Below are 21,852 nucleotides of genomic sequence, written 5' to 3'. Positions count from 1 at the left end.
TAAAATCAATTTAAAGTAAAAACTAGCAATATAAATTGAATTTGCATACTGCAAATGTAACAGTAGATCAATTCTTATTATAACAACGACATTATAAGAAAAAATACAGCCTTGGAATAGACCAAGACAAGAAGTAAAAAGAGGAAGAAATGGATAAATCAACAATTGAAGTTATAAATTTTACTGTCATTAAAAAATTGATAGATTAAATTTGCAGAAAACCAATTATGAGATGTGAACAAAGTAATTAACAATCTTGATATATACAACTTTATACATCATAGAATACACATTATTTTCAAGCATATGTGTAATATGTACCCCCTAAAACACATCATATTCTAGCTTCCAAGAGAATCATCAATAAATTCCAAAGAATCAATTTCATGTTTTCTAATCACATGTGGGAGTTCGGAAATTAATAAACTACTACTAAAAACCCTATCGAAAAACTACAAAACATAACACTGAATATATGAGAAATAGGTAAAAGAGGTCTTAACCCATGGAAGAGAGCAATGAGAATCAGACTCCATTTTTGGACAATGGCAAATTATAAGCAGAATACCAGTCGCTCGTAAATGGGCTTCTGTTTAGGGCAAAATCTCTGTCCTGGGTGAAGGAAATACAAGAAATGATCAAAAATCATGTCAGGGAATCTAGACATAGAAAAAACCTTGCACACTGGTTCCCACATAAGAAAGTGGGTTCTGGGGATAATAGCCACATGGTAATCTCAGTAGTCCAGAGCCTTCTCTTCTCGGGAGGCTCTGAATCCTGGGTCTCATTAGCTGCAAAATCACTTGTAGATACTTGCTAGAGAACAGAAGTCAACAGGTATCAAATTTCAAAGAGTGAAAATGTGTCCTTCTCTGAATTGATCTGGGAATCAGAGTATTCCTCATAGTGTAAAACCATCAGTAGACTCACATGTGACAAATGAGGAAAAGCAAAGGCCAAGGCTACTTCAATGATGCCGTGTCTATCCTGCAGTCACAAAAGGTAGGTTTACACAAGAAGAAAGAATCAGTGCTTACTGAGGCATATTCACTCTTCTTTATAAAGATTAGCAAAGAGAAAAAAAGGAGAACACTAAATTCAACGAACATTTTTATCTATTATTAATTTGTCCTACCATTTTGCTGTGCTTTCAAGTTTCATGGCAATCAATGAAATGACTCCTTCTTGATTTAGTGCAGGCCAAAGGTGCAGCAGTCCTGCAGCATATGTGTGGAGATACTCTTGTTCTTAGATCTCCACTGGCATCAGCCAAAAGTACCTTTTTCACTTTTCAATCAGTGGCTCCAGCATTAAAGGATAAAGGAAATAAGAATTTTCAGTAAGAATATCTACATCATACCATGCAAAATAAAACATAGTATTCACTGAATATTTATTAAAGAAATAAGACCATTTTTCCTAGAGAGGTAATGAGTAAAGAAGTAATAACTGTGCCAATTTTTACAGCCACATAACAACGTAACCCAAAAGTTAGCAGTTCAAGACAACAATTTTATTTTGCTCACAATTTTCTGGGTCAGGGATTTTGAAACATTCAGCTAAGTAGTTCTCACTTGAATTCTTTCATGGAGTTTCAGTCTGATGCTGGTTATGATCAAATTATCTAAAGGGTGATTTGGTTACATATCCAATTGGGCCTATTCTCAGGGTTGGCACTTGATGCTGGTTATTGGCTAGGTGTGTTGGCTGATGTTTCTACATTTGGCTTTTCCAGGGTGGTAGCATCAGAACAATAAGAATTGTTACATGGTGGGGTTTCACCAAAAATAGATGTCCCAGAGAACCAGGAGAATGCTGCATTACCCTTTATAACCTACTTGCAGAAGTCACATAGTGTCACTTTCATCATTTATGGGTCAAAGCAGTCACAAGTCCACCAGATTCAAGGAGGAAAACAAACAAACAAAAAAAAACCCTACTTCTTAATGGTGGGAGATGTGTAGATATTTAATTTGTAGATATGTTTTAAAACTTTCAACATGACTAATACCATATTTGACAATAAAGGTTATTCTAAATGAAATGTCTACAGACTTAGTTCTTAAAATGAAATATGGAGATGTCAAATGAGTGAATATTCCACTATTAACATGGAAATGTCTAATAGGCAAAGACCACATTTGCTTTTAATTTATACTTTTTGCCACACTATAAAATAGGCATGAAATCAAGAGAAATTTTGTATTTGATTCAGAGAAAACCAGAAAAGATGTGTATATTACAGTTTCATGTTTTCCTGCCTAAAATATGAAGTTTAAACATTTATAGAAAATTAATCATGTAATTACCTGCTTTGTAGACTCAGCTTTAAATGATTGTTAATTTTTGCTTAAACGGTCAACATACCCCAATAGGAAATAAATCTAATTAGTCAGTGTGTAAAAATCAATTATCCGTATGAAAATATCTTCAATTATAGTAGTAATTATGGAAAGTTTTTATATCTAAAGGCAATGAAAAACAATGGAAGAAATACTATATACTAAACAAAAATTCAATATGTGTTACTTTTTAAATGATACATTTAGAATGTTATTAGTCAAATAACAGAAGCTGATGTATCATGTCTGCTATCCCAAAGGAAATGCTGAGGGATACCTTCCTGCTACCCAATGCATTGCAAAAGAGGACAGCATGCTCTTTAATGCTGTTATTTCCTCCATTCCGGGGAAAAAAAAAAAAAACACCTTGGAATCGATTCTAGGTGACAATTTCTATTAGTCCTTGTTTACAAACTATGAAAGAAAAAAACTTGTTTACAGATTCATGTAATTGCATTGTATTTGCCATACAGGTTCATCTATTTATTAAATGCTTTATGAACACACAGAGCTTTCTTTCCTTTCACAATTGATTAAATTTGTTATTGAGAGACAGATTATTTCTGAAGTTATTACTGCCATTTCATAAAGCTCTATATGAGCTTTCAGATTCTTTAAAAAAAATCTATACTTCTTTATACCAGGTCAGTCTTTAGAGGAAAACAGTAAGGATTCAAGAGTTATTATTTCTCTCTTGTTTGTGTAAAGACTCCAGGTCGTTTTTGAAAATGAATGGAGTCATAAACCATATCTTTGTCCTCACGTTTTAGCATTTCTCCCTCAATATCTAATATGCCTTGCAGTGAAGATGCTACTTCTGTAAACAGAATATGGAATTCATTTGTGAGTAGTGTTTTTGTTCTGTGTAGTACTAGTGATAGAAACATTTGGTTTGAAGCCAAAAGATACTATTTTAGGCTTAGTATAATTTTCCAGCTGTTGTTGAGGAAAGCATGTTACACTTCCCCACCCATTACACTGACATATTCATCTATACATTTATATTTTGCTGCTTTTTCAAATCAGTGATGCAGCTGCCACAATATGCCTCCTCATTTCAGCAGGTGGTAGATTATTCTCTGTATAAAATGACATCATTCCCTATCTTGCAGAAAACATGCCCTCTGAGCAGAGGAAAGGGCAGAACCATTATGAAAAAGAAAATTTAAATGAATTTATCACATTGTATTTAGTGAAACTATATTATATGTTTTAGAGAATTAATGACTAAAGGCAATACAATCAAATTATTAATGGCATTTGAAGAAGAAAGTAAAATGCAAACAATAATTTAAATAGGAGTAATATTTCGCCTTCTTTAGAATCAACACTAAGAGAAACATAATTAGTTTGTGTGGTCCTACTGCTATCCTACTTCTTCCCTGATAGAAAGACAAACACTTGTATTATACTTAAGATAATTTCTGAGCTTATGAGGCTATATTTAGCTGATGATTTGGTTATATGCTTTACTAAGCAACACCATAACAAACATTTTCATTAGAGCTACAATGGCTCAAAACATTTTTGCTCCCAAACAGAAACCTATTTAATAGTCAATAAAAAGGACTTTTGGCTGACATTCAATTTTAAAATGAAAAAGGCATATTTCATATTTGTTTTCTAGTGAAGACAGAGTAGGAAATGATGTAAAAAAAAAAAAACCACAGTACCAATTGGGCTATCCAGTAGTTTACTTTAGAGGTGAGAGTCTATAAAAGAGCAGGTTATACCATAATACTTACCATTCTTTGATAGATAATTTAAATTATCTGACATAGAATATTCAGCATATTTTTCATTATCTTTGAAGGAAATAAAAATATTTTACACCAAAATATATTTTTTGAAAGATTTATAAATGTCTGCTTCTTGGTCATCTTGGCAGAAGTAGCTTTGCAAAGGTGTCTTAAGTGGGAAAATTGTGCGTCTATTAATCTCCATTAATCCATCCATACCCCCTCCCCTTTCTATCCCTTTCCTCTGACCCAGGAGAGATTGAGAGTATCACACTTTTTAAAGTCTGAAAAGAAACATTTACCATCTAGTCTCCCTAAGGGAGGTTTCATCTGAGTAACAAAATCATCTTTGCTAGCCAAGCTTCTCTCTTCCTCTCTCAACCTGTCTTGCCTCTAAACCCGATTTACCTTTTTCTGGCCATACTCTGAGTGTGCATTTTTTACTGTGGCCTCAGCATAATACATAAGTTCCTGTAATTCATTGGGAAGTTGAGTTTTCATTCTGACGGCTCCTGTGTATGCTTGTTAAATAAATTTGTTTGCCTTTTTTTTTTTTTCTTATTAATCAAGTTGCCTCGTGTCAGTGATTTTCAGAAAACCCTTAAGTGGCCAAGAGCCCATGGCCCCATATATTGTACAAATTTTATGTATATTTATACATAAATAAAATCATGTTGATGTACACGAAACAGTATTTTCCTTTCTACATATGTTCCTTACTTAGTTATTGTAAAGCAGAAAGTATCTAAGATAGGTCTCTATCAATTAGAAGTTTATTTTGCCAAGGTTTAGGATATGCCTGGAAGAAAAGAACACAGAATCACAGAAACAGTCTGTGGTCTGTGCTTTTCTCCAAAGAAGAACTTCAGGGTTTTCATATTTAAAGATGAAAAGTGGACTGGAGGGAAAGAGGTGAAACTATCTTTTCAAAAATTATAAGAGAAAATTATGACAGGAAAAGAGACCTGACCTAACTGACTCCCTGTTGATTCTAACTTCCAAGCTGTCCTTGTTCATTCCTGGGCGTAGGCCAAACTAACTTTGGGAGGAACTTATTTTGCCATTGAAAGTATTGGCAAAAACTGCAGTTACCTTTGCACCAACCTAATAGTTTATAGTTTAACTTTGAAACAAAGACAATAATAACCCTTTCCCAAAATGAACTCCCTTCCTGCCTGGGGACTAGACTGCCTTTGCAGGAGTAACAAATTAGCCACAAGTTGAGAAATTATGGTTTAGAAGTCACACAACTGGAGGCTACAACATTCTCAATCTCCCCAAATTGTTCCTGGGGATAAACTCATTATTGTAAAACCTGAGATCAGAGCTTGAGATGTTTTGTAGACCCTGTATTTGATGAATCAGCTGGCACCACCCAGATGGATAAACTGGGTCAGCTGTTATTGTGCCCCCTTCTCCACCCCGGGAACTGACTCAGTGCAAGACAGCTTTGACATTCTAGAAGTTCATCTTGGACCCAATCTATCAGCACTCACCACTTTCCAACACCCCCCTCACCAAATTATCCTTAGAGATCTCCATCCCTGAGTTTTTGGGGCAACTGATTTGAGTAATAATAAAATTCTAATCTCTTGTACAGCAAGCTCTGCATGAATTAAACTCTTTCTCTATTGCAATCTCCCTGTCTTGATAAATCTGCTGTGTTTAGGCAGCGGGCAAGGAAAACCAGCTGGGAAGTTACAGAGGGAGGATATGGTTATCCATATGTTTCAAGGGAAAAAGAGCAGGAAGGGGAATAGTCAGTTATGCATTCATCTCATGCATTTTAGATAAGATAAGGTGAACATAGAGTAGCTACATTTGGAGATGTTTCATCTTTTATTTCTACCTATCTGCCTAGGAACAAAAGAAAAGGCAGTTTCTTGCATGGCTCAGCTTTCAACTTAATTATTTTCTTTCAGCATAAGGAATCGGGGCCCTGAGATTTTCTTTTCCATTCACATTTCCTTTAAATGTCATAAAAGAATACAGTAAGGAATCAATAGTTCTAATCTCTACTTTGTTAATGTTTATCAGTTCACCTTTTTTGTAACGGCAAAAAAAAAGTTGTATCATTTATGTGGGTTATAGAAGAAGCTGGACTTTAAACACATTGAGGAATTATAGCTTGTATATGTTACTTCATAGACAATAAACTATATCTGGATTATGAAGAAACTTAAAGTTTTGAGGTGAAAGAGATAAGTTCAATTCTTGCTACTGTTAGGAGAAATTAAATGCCTGTGGCAATAAATAGTTTGAGAAAGGATTGACAAGCCCAGTAAAGCAAAGAAACAAATTATTCATTGTGAAGGACTACCGATTACCAGAGTGGACAGTGTGGTTTGTGCTGGAAAGCTATTGACTTATTTATTATATCCTTCCTGGAAGACAACACAAGGTGTCATGAGGAAAGTGTTTCCAATATTGAATACTTTTCTGTCCTAACAAGATGAGCCCAAGTAGGTGGAGATAATAGATGGCAGTTATGTACTGTAGGGAGAAACATTTTTAATGACTTAGCACAGAGTAGTCCCCAGTGAATCTCTTAAGTGAACACAAGAATGAAGAAACTATGTACCACATTTTCAGAAAATAAAAAATTACATCTCTCTCTGTTAAGACAGTGATTAGCATGTGAAGTCAATGTTTATATTGCTTTCAGACTTCCAGAAATGCTGTGGAAAGATGAAGCTCAGAATTAGATAACATTAGGTAGCAAATTGATAACAGATACTGTATGTTTTTAGAAGTGATGTTTATGTTGCATGCAGAAATGTTTAAAAATGTTTTTACATTAAAAATTTATTCTAATAGCTAATTTAACATAATCATACAAAATAAGAATGATAAGAACCTTCCATGATTCTACCAACCAGATATAACCCTTGTTATCACAGCAGCCTGTATCCTTCCAGTCTTTTTTCTGAACATATGTCACTGGAATCTCAAATTATTGGGATCCACAACATTTCATATTTTCCCCCAATAATGCAATAAGTAGATAATTTAAACAAACCCCACTCATCTCTACTTACATACAACTCACATACTTTTTTCTTGCTGAATAGTGCTTCCATCATTAGCATTTTTGACTGATTTTACACTTTTCAGTTACTTTTAGTTACTAGACTGTTATAACTGAAAAATTATCATTTGAACTCAATATTGATCCAAAGCTTTGGTATTTGTCTTTCAACATAGGCAGATCAATGACTCCAGTCCCTTAGTGTAGGGAAAGGTCAGTCTTGTACTGAAAAGCTTCTTAATTTTTCCTTTTCTATTTTTTCCTCAGGGTTTGTCACCACTGAATGATAAAGGTGTTAGGTCCCAATTGTCAGTTCATTGGTGGCTATGTGGATTTAGAATACATGGTACTTAGCAACTTTTGAACTTAGCTGTGTGCTTCAGGCACAATTCTGAAGCAATAGAACAAGTTTTGCAAAGCTATACATACAGAAACATAGCCTTAAGTTTCTATAAAAATGGGACTATACAAATTCTTTGTAACTATTTTTAACATGCATTATATCATAACATTGTTCTATATTGAGCATCATTCATAAAACTTTCGTCTTTTCTACATTACAATGATAACACATACTTCTTTTAATAATTGAAATGATATGCAAATATTCCTTGATTTACAATGAGGTTATATCTAGATAAACCAATTGTATGTTGAAAATACTGTTAAGTCAAAAATGCATTTAATGCACCTAACCTTAAAACTTCATAGGTGAGCCCAACCTACCTTAAATGTGCCCAGAACACTTACATTAGCCTACAGGTGGGCAAAGTCATCTAACACAAAATCCCTTTTATAATATCTCCCGTAATTTATTGAATACTGCACTGGAAGTGATAAACAGAATGGTCATTTCGGTTGTTTACCCTCGTGATTGCACAGCTGACTGGGAGCTGTAGCTCACTGCTGCTGCCCGGCATCCTGGGACTGTATCCTGCAGCTAGCCAGAGAAGAGATCAACATTCAAAGTATGGTTTCTACTAAATATGTATTGCTTTCACATCATCATAAAGTTAGGGAATTGTATGTCAAACCATAGTAAGTCAGGGACCATCTGTATTGCAAAATGCATAAAAGCCATGCTAGTTATCTTTCTCTGCTTCTCCTTCTCATCTCATTGAGATAACCAATGCTAATAGCCTAAAATCCTCACTTTCAATCCTTTTTGTTGTTCATGAATATATATTCAAGGATATATATTTACATATATTATATCCACTATTTTCTTGTTACTAAAGTAGAATCATATGATATACATAGACCTTTGCAACTTTCTTTTCCCCTGAAAAAGTGACTCCCCATCAGTTGGAAGAGAAAGATTTAATAGCTTTCAAAACCAATTGTCTATAAATACAGATACATATAGACAAATAAAATTTTATTCAAATTAGTTTTTCTTTTATTCGTAGGTGCACCCGTTTCCTTCCCTCTCTTCTCTCAGGCAGCCTGTGCCAAAAACAAAAACAAAAACAAAAACAAAACAAAAAAAAAAACCTCAGGTATATAAATGTTTTCTTTTTCACATAATCTTCCAAATATTTTTCCCTCTTTCACTCACACACATCTGCATGAGTGTATAAAAGAGAGCAATTGATAACTCCAAGCACTCTTTTCTGCACATTACCTTTTAAAAAATCAACAGTAAGGCTTCGAATGATGATTGAAAAGACTCAGTTGAAATATACAGCTCCTCCTCAGATCCTTGGGGCCATACCAAGATGGAACACATTTATGGGGCCAATATAAATCTTTCTCCAAGGTGTCCATTAACCCTCGGATCTCTGAAGAGTAAACAATTAGCAGATTTAATTCAGACTCTGCTCCAAGGCTTTCCAGATTGTCCCCTAAAGCCTCCAGGTTACCAAGATCTTGTATTTCTCAAACAGTGATTCTCAAACATTTGGTTCAAATCCCTTTATATTCTTATTATTCGGGACCAAACTACTTTTATTTTTGTGGGCAATGTCTCTGAATATTGATCATATTAGATGTGAAAACTAAGAAAGTTTGAAAGTACTTGTTCACATTTAAAACAGAAATAATAAATGTTTTACATGTAAACATACTACACATACATTACATGTAAAAATACTACATTTCAAAAAATATTAAGGAAATTAATGCATATAAGACTATATGCTATACGTAGGTGTTGAATGTGGCTATGGAAACTTTTATAAAAATAACAGATGAATAACAACTCATTTTCTGTTCATATGCCTACATTAACTTTTCTTTTTTTAATGAAAAGGTGTATTCTGTATTACAATTGTTCCTGGATAGAAAATATTAGCCTTGACTATTATGGAAAGAAAGAAAATACAGATGACTAAGACTCCAAATATTTGATGAACTACCTATTAGCATCAAAATGTTCTGAGAGAAATATAAAGTTGTCCCATCACAAGCACATACACACTATGCATTACAACAGGACCTTTGTTGCAAACTCTTTGTGGCCTCTCCTCAGACATGCATTCATAAATTAGATAGTTCTGGCTCCTTTACATGTGTTTCACTTGCAAAACTTGCCACTTCTTTTTGAAGAGTACCTAACAACAATGAACCTATCTACTCCCTCACTGGAAGCTTCTTCCCATAGTAAAAAAGGTGATTTGTTTCCTTAGCTTTGACTCCTGTTAACTCTGTGACCTTCTACCTTTGAGTGAAGGCTAGAGAGAATGAGTAAGTGAGTGAGTGAGTGAGTGTTTGTGTGTGTGTTTTAAAGGGAGATTGCTGGCAAGGAGCTCCTCCTAGAGGTTAGGGAATGCATCTCCTAGTGTGTGAAGTTATAATTGTTTTAAGAAACTAAATAAAATGTCGTGTACATATGCTCTGTTAGTGTAGGTGTATATATAGGAAGCCAAAATTTTTTTCTACATGTGTAAAAATTTTGTCTTCAGAAGTTGTGTCTTCAAACATTTGGGGTCTGTAAGAAAGTCACAGTAAATAAAAGTCATCTTGATAAGTAAGAAAAATAATAACAGTCATTTAAAATCGATTGGCAATCAGAATTTTTGAAATCTTGGACACATATCTCCCAAACACAACGTTCCACCTTTGCATTTTCAGTGGTCAAAAATTTAAAATTGAAGTTTCTTAACTGGAACTTACGACAGATATATTTAATAAATAAATTTAGACTTACAGAATCATTACAAAGATAATATAGAGAGTTCCAGTATATCCTATGCTCAGTTTCCTCTATTAACAACTGAAATTAAAATAATACATTTGTCATAGTTATTGAACCAATATTGATACAATATTATTAACTAAAATTCATTTAGATTACTTTTTTAGATTCCCTTGGTTTTCCTGTTTTTTAGTTTTGTTTTGTTTTTCATATAAACTATTTATTAACAGACAAGGCCCACATGCCGATTTCTTTTTGGACATACCCACAGCAGGGCCACCTCAACCAGTGGTCTTGGTGTGTTGCCTCAGACATGAAGGCCCCAGAAGTGGCACAGCCCTCTGTAGGCCTGAATCTTCTTCAGTCACTCCAGATCTTCATGGACCTTGTTTTCCAGAACATTGTCCTATATTTTCCATCCTTTACATATTCCTGTCTGTTTAAGAACCAGTCTGGGATCTTGCACTGGTGTAGATTTTGTATAATGGTGATCACACGTTCTACCTCATCCTCAGTGAGTTCTCCTGCCCTCTTGGTGATGTCAATGTCTGCTTTCCTCAACACCCCATGAGCATATCTTCAACCCACCCTTAAGGGCGGTGATGGCAAAGGCTATTTTCCGCCACCCATTGATGTTGGTGTTGAGTACTCGCAAAATATGCTGGAACTTCTCAGGGATCATTATGGATATGGCAGCAACACAAGTGGAGGTGTGGAGGCTGCCTGTGGAAGAGCTCAATTTTCCTTAACGTCCTTTTTCTGTCCTAGAATCCCATCCAGCATAACACATTACAGTTAGTTGTCCTGTGTCCTACGTCTTGTTTGTGGTAGTTTCTCAGATGTTCCTTGTTTGTGATGACTGATAGCTTTCACGGTTACTGCTCAGATATGTGGATATTTGGTAGAATATCCCTTAGTAGAGATTTGTCTGAAGTCTCCCTTCTGGTTAGAATGCAGTATATGTTCTGGGCAGTACTATAGAGTTTTATTTAGCCTGAGCATATAGTTCCTGGCTCATGGCCAATTTTACCAAGAGATGGTCCTCAAGTAGAATACTCCTAGCAAAAGGTGATCAGGAAGTTCAGAGTTTCTAAGTGCTCAGGTGTGCTTTAGAACATGTACATTTTCAGGAAGTTTCTAGACCCACATAAACATTGTATTTGTTCCTTGTTCCTAGGAGGCTATTTAATACTATGTATATGGAAGGACAATCACCAAGAAAGTTAACCCAACACCCTACAAAGATAAATTGACTTTACTGGTAAGATTTAACTTAATTTGACAGGGACATTTTCAAATTCTAGCGGTTGTCCCATTGTCATTTTTAGTAGCCTCTGATCTTAACCTGAAAATGTTGTTTGTTACAAATAACAAATTGTCACAAATACAATGACAGAACACAATTTTTGTATTGTACAATTTGGAGATCAGAAGGTAAAAGTCAGGTTTAACAAGCTGAAATCCTGACATATGCAGGACATCAGGAGACTCTGTGGAGAACCCACTCGCTTGCCTTTTCCAGCTTCTATTGGCTGTGGCACTCATGCAAGGTAACATATGTACAGGTTTGAGGGATTAGGGTGTGGAGATCTTTGGAGTATCATTATTCTGATTACCATACACTGTAGTAACAAAAAAACAAGTAAAAAGTTAAAGAAATCAATTTTGGGCTATGAAGCATGTGGGTTTTGGGTACAAGGCTTAACTCTGACAATACATTTAAATGTAACTCATTACCCTTCCATGCATTCTTATCATTCATCTGCTGTTCAGATATAGAAAGATAAATTATAATAATGTGTGATAACTTTTGGTGATAAAATGCTGTAAGAAGAGAAGGCAAATAGCATAAATTTATGACAGTGCTTATTAGCTACACTCGCCTCTCCTAACATTGCAATATGAACCTGAGCCAAAGCAAGTGAATTTATGTGGCAAAATCATAAAATTTCCAAACAGAATTTCTTGAGAGTTTTAAGGTCTCAATATTACTTTATTGGCTTTTTGCCTTACTAATTCTGTGACATCCTAATGAATTAGATAACTTCATAGAATCATTGCTTAAAGACAGCTTGATGAATTTCTTTGGAGTGACTAAACAGAGGAAGAGTTGCCTGTAGAAGTGGCAGTGTAGACAGTGATAGTGGACAAACAAGTAATACAGTAAAATGGAATATATAACTTTTAAAACTAATAGTTGATTTCTAGCACGTTGCCAAGGACATTTCTAATAAGTATAACTCCATTATGTCCACGTACATTTTAGATAAAAATAATTCAGCACCTTTCATGGTTAGATATTTATTCATCCATAGCTGAAGACTGCTTTAATCTGTGATGGCATACAAATAGCCACAAATATTTTGACACTTCTTCTAATGAGAGGTGAGATCTGTGAGTCCTCCTTTGAGATGGGGCTAGACTCTGACTGTTTAAATAATGTAGTATAGTGAAAATGATGCTATAGAGGTTTTGACTGTAGATTTTAGGAGGATGAACAGCTTCATTTCTCTTGGTGCATTGACCAACCATGTCAAGGTCTGACTGACCTGAGTCCTCTGTGCTGTGAGGAAGCCCTAGCTAATGTTAAGGTCATATAGAACAAGGGCAAGAGAGAGGGAGAGAGACAGAGAGAGGGAGGGGATTGGGGGAGAGAGAGGGATAGAAGGAGAGAGACAGAGAGAGACAGAGAGAGATGCCTTGCTAGCTCTCAGCTCTCTGTTTATTCCAGACATGCAAGTCATTGCAGTCATTGCAGTATCCCAGTTGGGATGTTTTGTGGAGCAGAGATGAACTATCTTTGTTGAGCCCACTCAAATTTCTGAGCCAAAAACCGAAAAAATAAGAAAATGATAGCTGTTTTATGCAAAATTTAGATTTTGGTGTGTTATATTTTACAGCAGTCATTAATAACTGCATATTCAAAGTGTACACCTTCATTCTTAAACAACTTGGGGGAATCTCCCTATTGACTCTTTTCTGTTCAAATTTTGGAGTTCCTTCAGTTGGCTCATATATGGCTTGTAATGCCTGGCTGATCTCTTTCAATTAATACTTTGTTTAGAATATCTGCTTAATTACTGATTCCAGGTTAAACCCAGATTTAAATTTGGATTTTGTTTTACACTTTCTGTATATGCCAAAGGCTGACTCTTGTACATGTAAACTGACCTCTTGATCCCAGAAGTCTAACTGCGAGTTAAGTAGAGACAACCACTGATGCATTTGGGATAGAAAATTTTGATTTTTATTATGGCAACCTGACCTAAGGGGCCATTAAAAAAAAAACTGAGCACTTTTAGCATTTATTTAATCCTTGCTTTAAAGAGTACACTACATAGCATATTTAAATTTTGAAAAAAAAGCTTTTTATATTTCTATTGTTTTCAGAGTATTAAAAGACACAAAAAATCACTGTGTCCCAACTAGTTTTCTAACCAGTTGAGTTATAATAGTGAGCAAAAATGGCAACAAATTTTACATTTAGTGGTGAGAAAGAGGAAATGTACATATAAACAAACAACAAATATGTAAGTGATATGTCTGGCTGTTTGGTCCTTTATGGTAGTCACTAGCCACATATAGCTTTTTAAATTTAAATGAAATTTAGTTGTAAATTCTGTTTAAAAGCTTCAGTTCCCCAGGCACACTAGCCAACTTTTGAGAGTCCAGAAGTCTACTATATTGCACAGTATGGATTACAGAAACTTCCCATAATCACAGAAAGTTCTATTGGTTGGACTAGAAAGGTAATACAAGATAAGGATAGGTACTCACAATAATTTGAAATTCAAGAGGAACAAAAATATTTCTGAGTGTCTTTTTAGAGCATTATATAGATCTCCTTATGTGCCTCATAAATATCATAATTCTCAAGAGATGATTATTTTTTCTTAGTTGAAAGAAGAAGGTGAATTTGTTGTTGTTCATCATTCATTAAGGGCACAGTTTATAATTTCTTCATTTTTCTTTTTTAAATCCCTTTACAAGAAAGAAAACGTAATATATTAATGATGATCTTTGCTACTTCTGCTGTGGTTGGAATTACACAAAATGTTTACAGATGCTATGAAAGAGCTCTGGATGATGAATGAATATTAATCATGTTTAGATTAATGAATATTTATTGTAAGAAAAAATGTTATAGTAACATATCAAATAATATTTAAGCCTAAACTTTTGCCATATTTGGATTCAAAGTTGACGTTCAAGCAAAACATAATTCATAAAATATTTATTTCAAGAAGATAGAATTTTAATTTAGTTAAATATTACTGAACAAAATATATCAAACTTCTGCCTCTGGCTAATTGGATTTTGATTGCTTTTTAGTTATCATCGTCTGTCTTTGGTTCATCAAAAAGATCTATATCTGCACTCAAATTTTAGTGAAATAATTGTTACTCACGCATACATATTTCTAAGTTATGATCATGTTATATTACCATTTAAATGTATTTTAGGTGAAATGTTAATGAAGTGGAAAGGCTTACCACTGTGCCACTGAATAAAAAAAATTAACATATATTGCTACATTGAATATTAAAAAGAGCAAAAATATATTGATGAGAGAAATTTAGAACTATTAGTGATAGAAAGTCATATCAAACTTTGAATAAAAAGGAACTTCTTCAATCAGATAAAGTAGCCACAAAAATCTCTCAGTAAATAACTTATTGATGTTAAATCAGAAACAATACATTAATACTCAGGGGTTTTTTTTGTTTGTTTGTTTGTTTGTTTTTGAGATGAAGTCTCACTCTGTCATCCAGGCTGGAGTGCAGTGGCACAATCTTGGCTCACTGCAAGCTCCGCCTCCTGGGTTCACGCCATTCTCCTTCCTCAGCCTCCTGAGTAGCTGGGACTGAAGGCACCCACCACCATGCCTGCCTAATTTTTTGTATTTTAGTAGATATGGGGTTTCACCATGTTAGCCAGGATGGTCTCAATCTCCTAACTTTGTGATCCTCCTGCCTTAGCCTCCCAAAGTATTGAAAGTATTGAGATTACAGGCATGAGCCACCATGCCAGGCCCTAATGTTCAGTGTTATAGCATTTATTCTACTTATTATGAAAGGTCTTAGCATTTATATTTTCACAAAGAAAAAAGAGGGGCACAGGCAGGGCACAATGGCTCATGCCTATAATCCTAGCCGTTTGGGAGGGTGAGGTGGGAGGATCACTTGAGGCCGAGAGTTCGAGACCAGCCTGGGCGTATAGTGAGACTCCATCTGTACAAAAAGAAGAAGGGAATGAAGAACAAGAAAAAAGAGGTGCAATGGTTAGAAAGGAAGCCAAACAGCTATTATTATTCACAAATAATATGTAATATGATTATTTAGTTCAATACAAATAGTCACCAGGATTTCTGTTCAACAACAAGAACATCTATTTTTGGAAGTTGCATTTATGATATAAATAATATTATGGGGTAGTTATGAGTAAAAGTAAGAAAGAAAGAAAACAAGAAAAAATGATACATACAAGTTTTACGAAAAAGTATTTAAAAATGTTGAAAGATACTTAGAAAGTTCCAAATATGTGAAAGAAAATGCTATGCTCATAGACAGTCTTCTCCCATAAAGATATATATTGTCCTAAACTACTTTACAGAGTCAACAGAATTCCAATAAAAGAAAAGCAAAAAACGTGTACAACCAAGGACACACATTACAAAATGGAAGAGAGAAATTACAAGAATAGTTAAGGCATACTAAAAAAGAATAAGATTGGCAGGGGAGGGGAGCATTTTCTATGTGGAAAGATATATTAAAAAATCTTAATAGCTAAGAGTATCTGTTTTGCCTCAGCAATAAACAAACACAGCAATGAAAAGGATAGAGAGAGGAGAAACAGACCTAATCATACAGATTAAAAACCAAAACTTTTAGATTCAAGGGTACATGTGCGGTTTTGCCATATAGGTAAACTTGTGTTACAGGGGTTTGTTGTACCGATTATTTCAGCAAGTAGGTACTTAGTGTAGCACCTAATAGTTCTTTTTTTTTTTTTTTGATTCTCTCTGTCCTCCCACCCTCCAACCTCTGATCAGCCCCAATGTGTGTTGTTCCCCTCTATGTGTCCATATTTTCTCATCACTTAGCTCCCACTTAGAGGTGAGAACATGTGGTAATCCGTTTTCTGTTTCTGCATTAGTTTGTTAAGGAAAATGAAGTCCAGCTCCATCCATGTTTCTGTAAAAGACATGATCTCATTCTTTCTAATGGCTGCATAGTATTCCATGGTGTATATATGCATTTTCATTATTCAAGCTACCATTGATGGTTGTTTAGGTTGATTCCATGTCTTTGTTATTGAGAATAGTGCTGCGATAAACATGTTTGTGCATGTGTCTTCATGGTAGAATGATTTATATTCCTTTGAGTATATACCCAGTAATGGGATTGCTGGGTTAAATGATATTTCTGTTTTTAGCTCTTTGAGAATTGTCACACTGCTTTCCACAATGGTTGATCTAATTTACACTCCTACCAACAGTGCATAAGTGCTTCCTTTTCTCCCCAACATCGCCAGAATATGTTATTTTTTGACTTCTTGTTAATAGTTATTCTGACTGATGTAAGATAGTATGTCACTGTGGTTTTGATTTGCATTTCTCTAATTATCAGTTATATTGACCTTTTTGTTATATGCTTGCTGGTTGCATATATGTCTTCTTTAGGAAAATGTCTGTCCAGTTACTTTGATCACTTTTTAAGGGGGTGGTTTGTTTAATTTTTTTTTCTTACAAATATGTTTATTTATAATTGCTGGATATTAGATCTTTGTCAGATGCATACTTTGCAAATATTGTCTCCCATTCTGTAGGTTGTCTACTCACCCTCATACAGAGTTCTGATAGATTACCAATGTGATAATGTTTATTAGTCAGAATATTTGGAACATCTCAACAAATAAGCTCTGAATATTAGTTATCCACATGAAAAAAATGAAATATTGTAACTAGATCTAAAATCAAAGCCAGAAGAATTTTAGAACAAAATTCTTATTCTCTAAGATAGAAATTAATTTCTCAAAGTTTAATGAATTTTTCAACTATCACAAAAATAAGACATAGTCATCAAAACAACTATAAAGTAAAAGACAACTACACCCTAGCAGAAGATGTTTGCAACATATAGCACGGGAAAAGGATTATTACTCAAACTAAATAAATAAAATAAATAATTCCTTCATGCCAATAAGGAAAATCATATAGAAACTACATAGAAAAAACAATTGGCAAATATGTAAATGGAAAAAGGAAACATATATATATATATATTTTTTTTTTTTTTTTTTTTTTTTTTTTTTTTTGCGACGGAGTCTCGTTGTCTCCCAGGCTGGAGTGCAGTGGTGCGATCTCGGCTCACTTCAAGCTCTGCCTCCCGGGTTCACTCCATTCTCCTGCCTCAGTCTCCCAAGTAGCTGGGACTACAGGTACCCGCCACCATGCCTGGCTAATTTTTTGTACTTTTAGTAGAGACAGGGTTTCACGGTGTTAGCCAGGATGGTCTTGATCTCCTGACCTTGTAATCTGCCCACCTCGGCCTCCCAAAGTGCTGGGACCACAGGCATGAGCCACTGTGCCCGGCCAACATAGTTATATTTTTATCTTATTTCTTCATCGGAAAATATAAATTAAACCCATAATGAGATATCATTGTAAAGGACTGGGTTGGCGAAAGTTAAAATAAATTAATAATACAATTGTCATGGATACAAAATAGCAGGAACTCTACTAAATTGCTGGTGGTTTTAAAATTATTATAAATACTCTGTAAAACCATTTGACAATATATAATAAAGTTGAATACATGTATATATTAAGACAAAATAATTTTATTTTTAACTGTGTACTTAAGACAATCTGAATATCCACAGTATAATAGACAAATACATGTTGATATATATACAATGGTATATTATATATGAAAATAAATGAACTTCAGATACATATATCACCATAGATACACTTCAACAAAAGAATGGGTAAAAAAACGTGTCTAGAGAAGTATTTATGCTATGATTTCATATGTGTAATTAAAAAATGTTATTCATGTATTATTTAGACATAATATAGATGGACAGGTAATATGTGTGTTTTCTTCCTATTTTTAATCTTTGTAAAAATATGTAGTATATAAAGAAAATATGTATGTTATTTTTACTATAATTGAGGTGAATTTCATATTTGTTAATTGCTTGCCCAATACCTGGTACAAGACTTCTTGATAAACATAATTATAAAGCTAGATATTATTGTTTTAAATAGTTATTGCCTTAGCATCTAAGACATACCAATGGTGAATTTTCTTTGGTTTGAAATGTAGGGCAAAGAGAAATTCCAGAGAGATAGACTATTATTTGGGGGCATCTTTTTACTGAAGAAGTTGTCTATTTTTGGGGGACAAAATACTGAATGCTTTCAACAGCTTCCTAGGTTTAGGGATCTACTGGGGATGGAGATTCTGGAAATCATCCTCTGCTTTGGGTTGAGACTCACAAAGGGTGCCCTCCCATAAGGTAAGCAAGAATAAAATGTCCCTGCAAGCACTACCACCTGGGTTGCATCCCCTGGATGCCACAAACCACTACAACCCAGGAACCAAGTAGAGACACACAACATTCTCTCTGGTAGAAGAAAACGTAATTATATATCTAACATTACTGCAACAAATAACTTTGTAAATACAAAGACAAGGTGCAGTAGGAGATAAATGAGAACTAGTATGAAAAATAAAAAGATTGCAGAAGCGTATCTACAGGGATGCCTGAGAACAGCTATGCTTACTATATTTAAACACACAAAAGTCCAATGTAAAAATTTTATAATGAAAAGGGAGACAATATATTTGTACAAACTAAGACATGTTAGAACTGAAAAATAATTAAGAGCACAATGAACATATTAAAGACTAAATTAAACAAAATTAAATAAGTAATTGGTACATGGAAGGTCAGACAGAAAGAATTATCTATAATGAAATATTAAATGAAAAAAAGATGAAAATACAGAAGAAAGTGTATAGTATCTGTAAGATACAGGGAGAAAGACTGGCATACAATTTAACACAAATCACAGTATGAGTGAAAGGAGAGAGAAAACTGAAAACACTGTATAAGGAATAGTAGCTAAGAATTTTCTAAAACTAATAGGACATCAGATTCAAGGAAGCTGTCAAATCTGAAACAGGACAAAAATTATTGTACACTACTACACTGCATAGCAGACACACAGAAAAAATCTTAATGTAGCTATAGCGAAAGAAAAACGTATTTATGTAAAGAGTAGTTAGTCCAATAGTTGATTTATCAACAGCAACAATGGAAGTCAAAGACTGGGAAATAATGTTTCCAACTGGGGTAGAAAATAATCAAAAAATATAATGAGATATCACTACCTATTTATTACGTAATTAAATTTTAAGAGATGGAAGGAATCAGGTATCGGTGAGGATATAAAGCAACTAGAACTCTCACACACAGTTCATGGGAATATAAAATGATACTTTGAAAACAGTTTAACAGTTTCTTGTAAAGTTAAACATATATATAATTTCTTGTAAATAAAGCTTACTTGGATTTCTCAGTGTTTCTGAAAAGAACCCTAGCCTTCCAAGACACAGAAACAGAAACTTACACGGTAGAAAGTTAAGACTGTTTGCTTTGGCATCCCCTAGAAACATTTTTTACATACTGTAAGGATTATATTTATTTGTTCCCCTTATGACAGAGATAATTTGTCTGATTCAAAAAGGTAAAGACATATCTTCCTTTAAAGTCAAATGTTTACATCCAGGGATAGGCCCCTAGCTTAACTGGTAGGACACCACAGAGACTGGTAAGTAATCTTCCTCGATATTGGTATTTCAAGAAGAAATTTGGCTTCAGACATTGAACATATTTCTAGTCTTAAAAGTTAAGACATTTTGGTCTATCTGGCCCTAAGAGAGATTGCATTTACTTACTAAAGCATGGGAGTAATGAGAAGACTTTTGCAGAGACCAGAGTGATAACCTTCTTCTGTGTAAACAGAGAAAAGTCATTTTTTTTCTTATTCCACATCCATGAAGCATCTAGCCACTTGTGTAGGAAAAATTTCCATGGGCTCTCATTGTGTTGCCTCAGGGATAAACTTACCAAAAGGCAAAGAAAGACAATATATTTTTTAATCACTGTGAAGAAAATAATAAGAGATATTTTTCTGATTCAGAACACTTTGTGGGCCCATTGAGGATGAAATTAATAAAGATGAGTATTAAAAACCCAATAATCATATGACTCAAGAATTCTATTCATAGCTGTTTTTCCAAAATAAATGAAAACTTATGTTCTACAAGGGCTTCTGAATAAATATTCAGAGCAGCTATATTCAAAGTGGCCAAAAACTTCCAACAAAACAAATGCCCTAAAACAGGTGAATGTATAAGTAAATTATGGTATATCTGTATGATGGAATACCCAGAAATAAAAAGGAATAAATTAGTGATATGCACAATGGTATGGATGGGTATCATGAACATTGAGCTGAGCAGAAGATAGATACTATAGAGTACATTCTGGGTAATTACTTTTATGTAAAGCTTTTTTTTTTTTTTTTTTTTAATCTAATCTGCAGTAAGAAACAGATCAGCAATTACCTGGAACTAGGAGTGGAAGGTGAGGATCTACTGGGAAGAGGAACAAGAAAACATATAGGGTGAAGGAAGTTTTGATATTTTTGCTCTTATGGTGGTTACATGAACATATACATTGGGCAAAATTCATTGAAGTGTACATGTAAAATGGAAACATGTATTGCATGTAAATTCTACCTCAATATAGTTGACTTTCAAATTCTGTAAGGGTTGTCATAGGGTAGAAGTGTGCTAAGGTCCTTACTATTCTGGAAGAAAGTTATTGCTTAACAGTAGCTTTTATTTCGTTTTGATTAATAGATTTTATTTTTACAGCAGTTTTAAATTTACAGGAATATTGAATAGAAGGTATGGAGTTCTCCTTATACCTTCCCCACAATTTTCCTATTAATATCTTGCATTAGTGTGCATTTGTATAATCAGTGAACAAATATTGATCCATTATATTAACTAAAGGTCATAGTTTGCATGAGAGTTCACTCTTTGTGTTGTACAGTTCAATGGGTTTTGACAAACATAAAATGTCATGTGTCTATGTTTACAGTATTATACCAGATAGTTTCACTGACCTAAAATCTATCTGTACTCCACTAATGTATTCCTCTGTCCCTTCCTGCAAATCCCTGGCAACCACAGATCCCTAAAATTTTGCCTTCTCCAGAATGTACAAAGTTGGAATTATACAGCAGGTACTTTTCAGATTAGCTTCTTCTGTTTAAAAATACGCATTCGAAGTTCCTCCATGTATCTTCATGACTTTATACCTTATTAACTCATTTCTTTTTAGTGCTAAACTATATTCCATTGCAGTGGTGTGCCACTTTTTTTTTATTCACTCACTTGTTGAAAGGTATCTTGATGACTTCAAATTTTGACAATTATGAATGAAACTGCTATTCCCTGTTATGTGTGGGTTTTTGTGAAGATATAATATTCAATTCATTTTGGTTAATACTGTGGAGAACGA

At 34.2% G+C, this 21,852-nt stretch overlaps 1 pseudogene; it reads right to left on the bottom strand.

The window, feature by feature from the left end:
* Positions 1 to 10,400: 10,400 nt before the first annotated feature.
* The window catches only part of LOC117097403, a 45,118-nt pseudogene continuing 33,666 nt past the window's right edge, over positions 10,401 to 21,852 (bottom strand).

Source organism: Trachypithecus francoisi, unplaced genomic scaffold (assembly GCF_009764315.1).
Source record: "Trachypithecus francoisi isolate TF-2019V2 unplaced genomic scaffold, Tfra_2.0 Lachesis_group15, whole genome shotgun sequence".
Taxonomy (NCBI): domain Eukaryota; kingdom Metazoa; phylum Chordata; class Mammalia; order Primates; family Cercopithecidae; genus Trachypithecus; species Trachypithecus francoisi.
The sequence above is the reverse complement of the archived record's forward strand: the minus strand, read 5'-3'. Positions and strand labels throughout refer to the sequence as shown.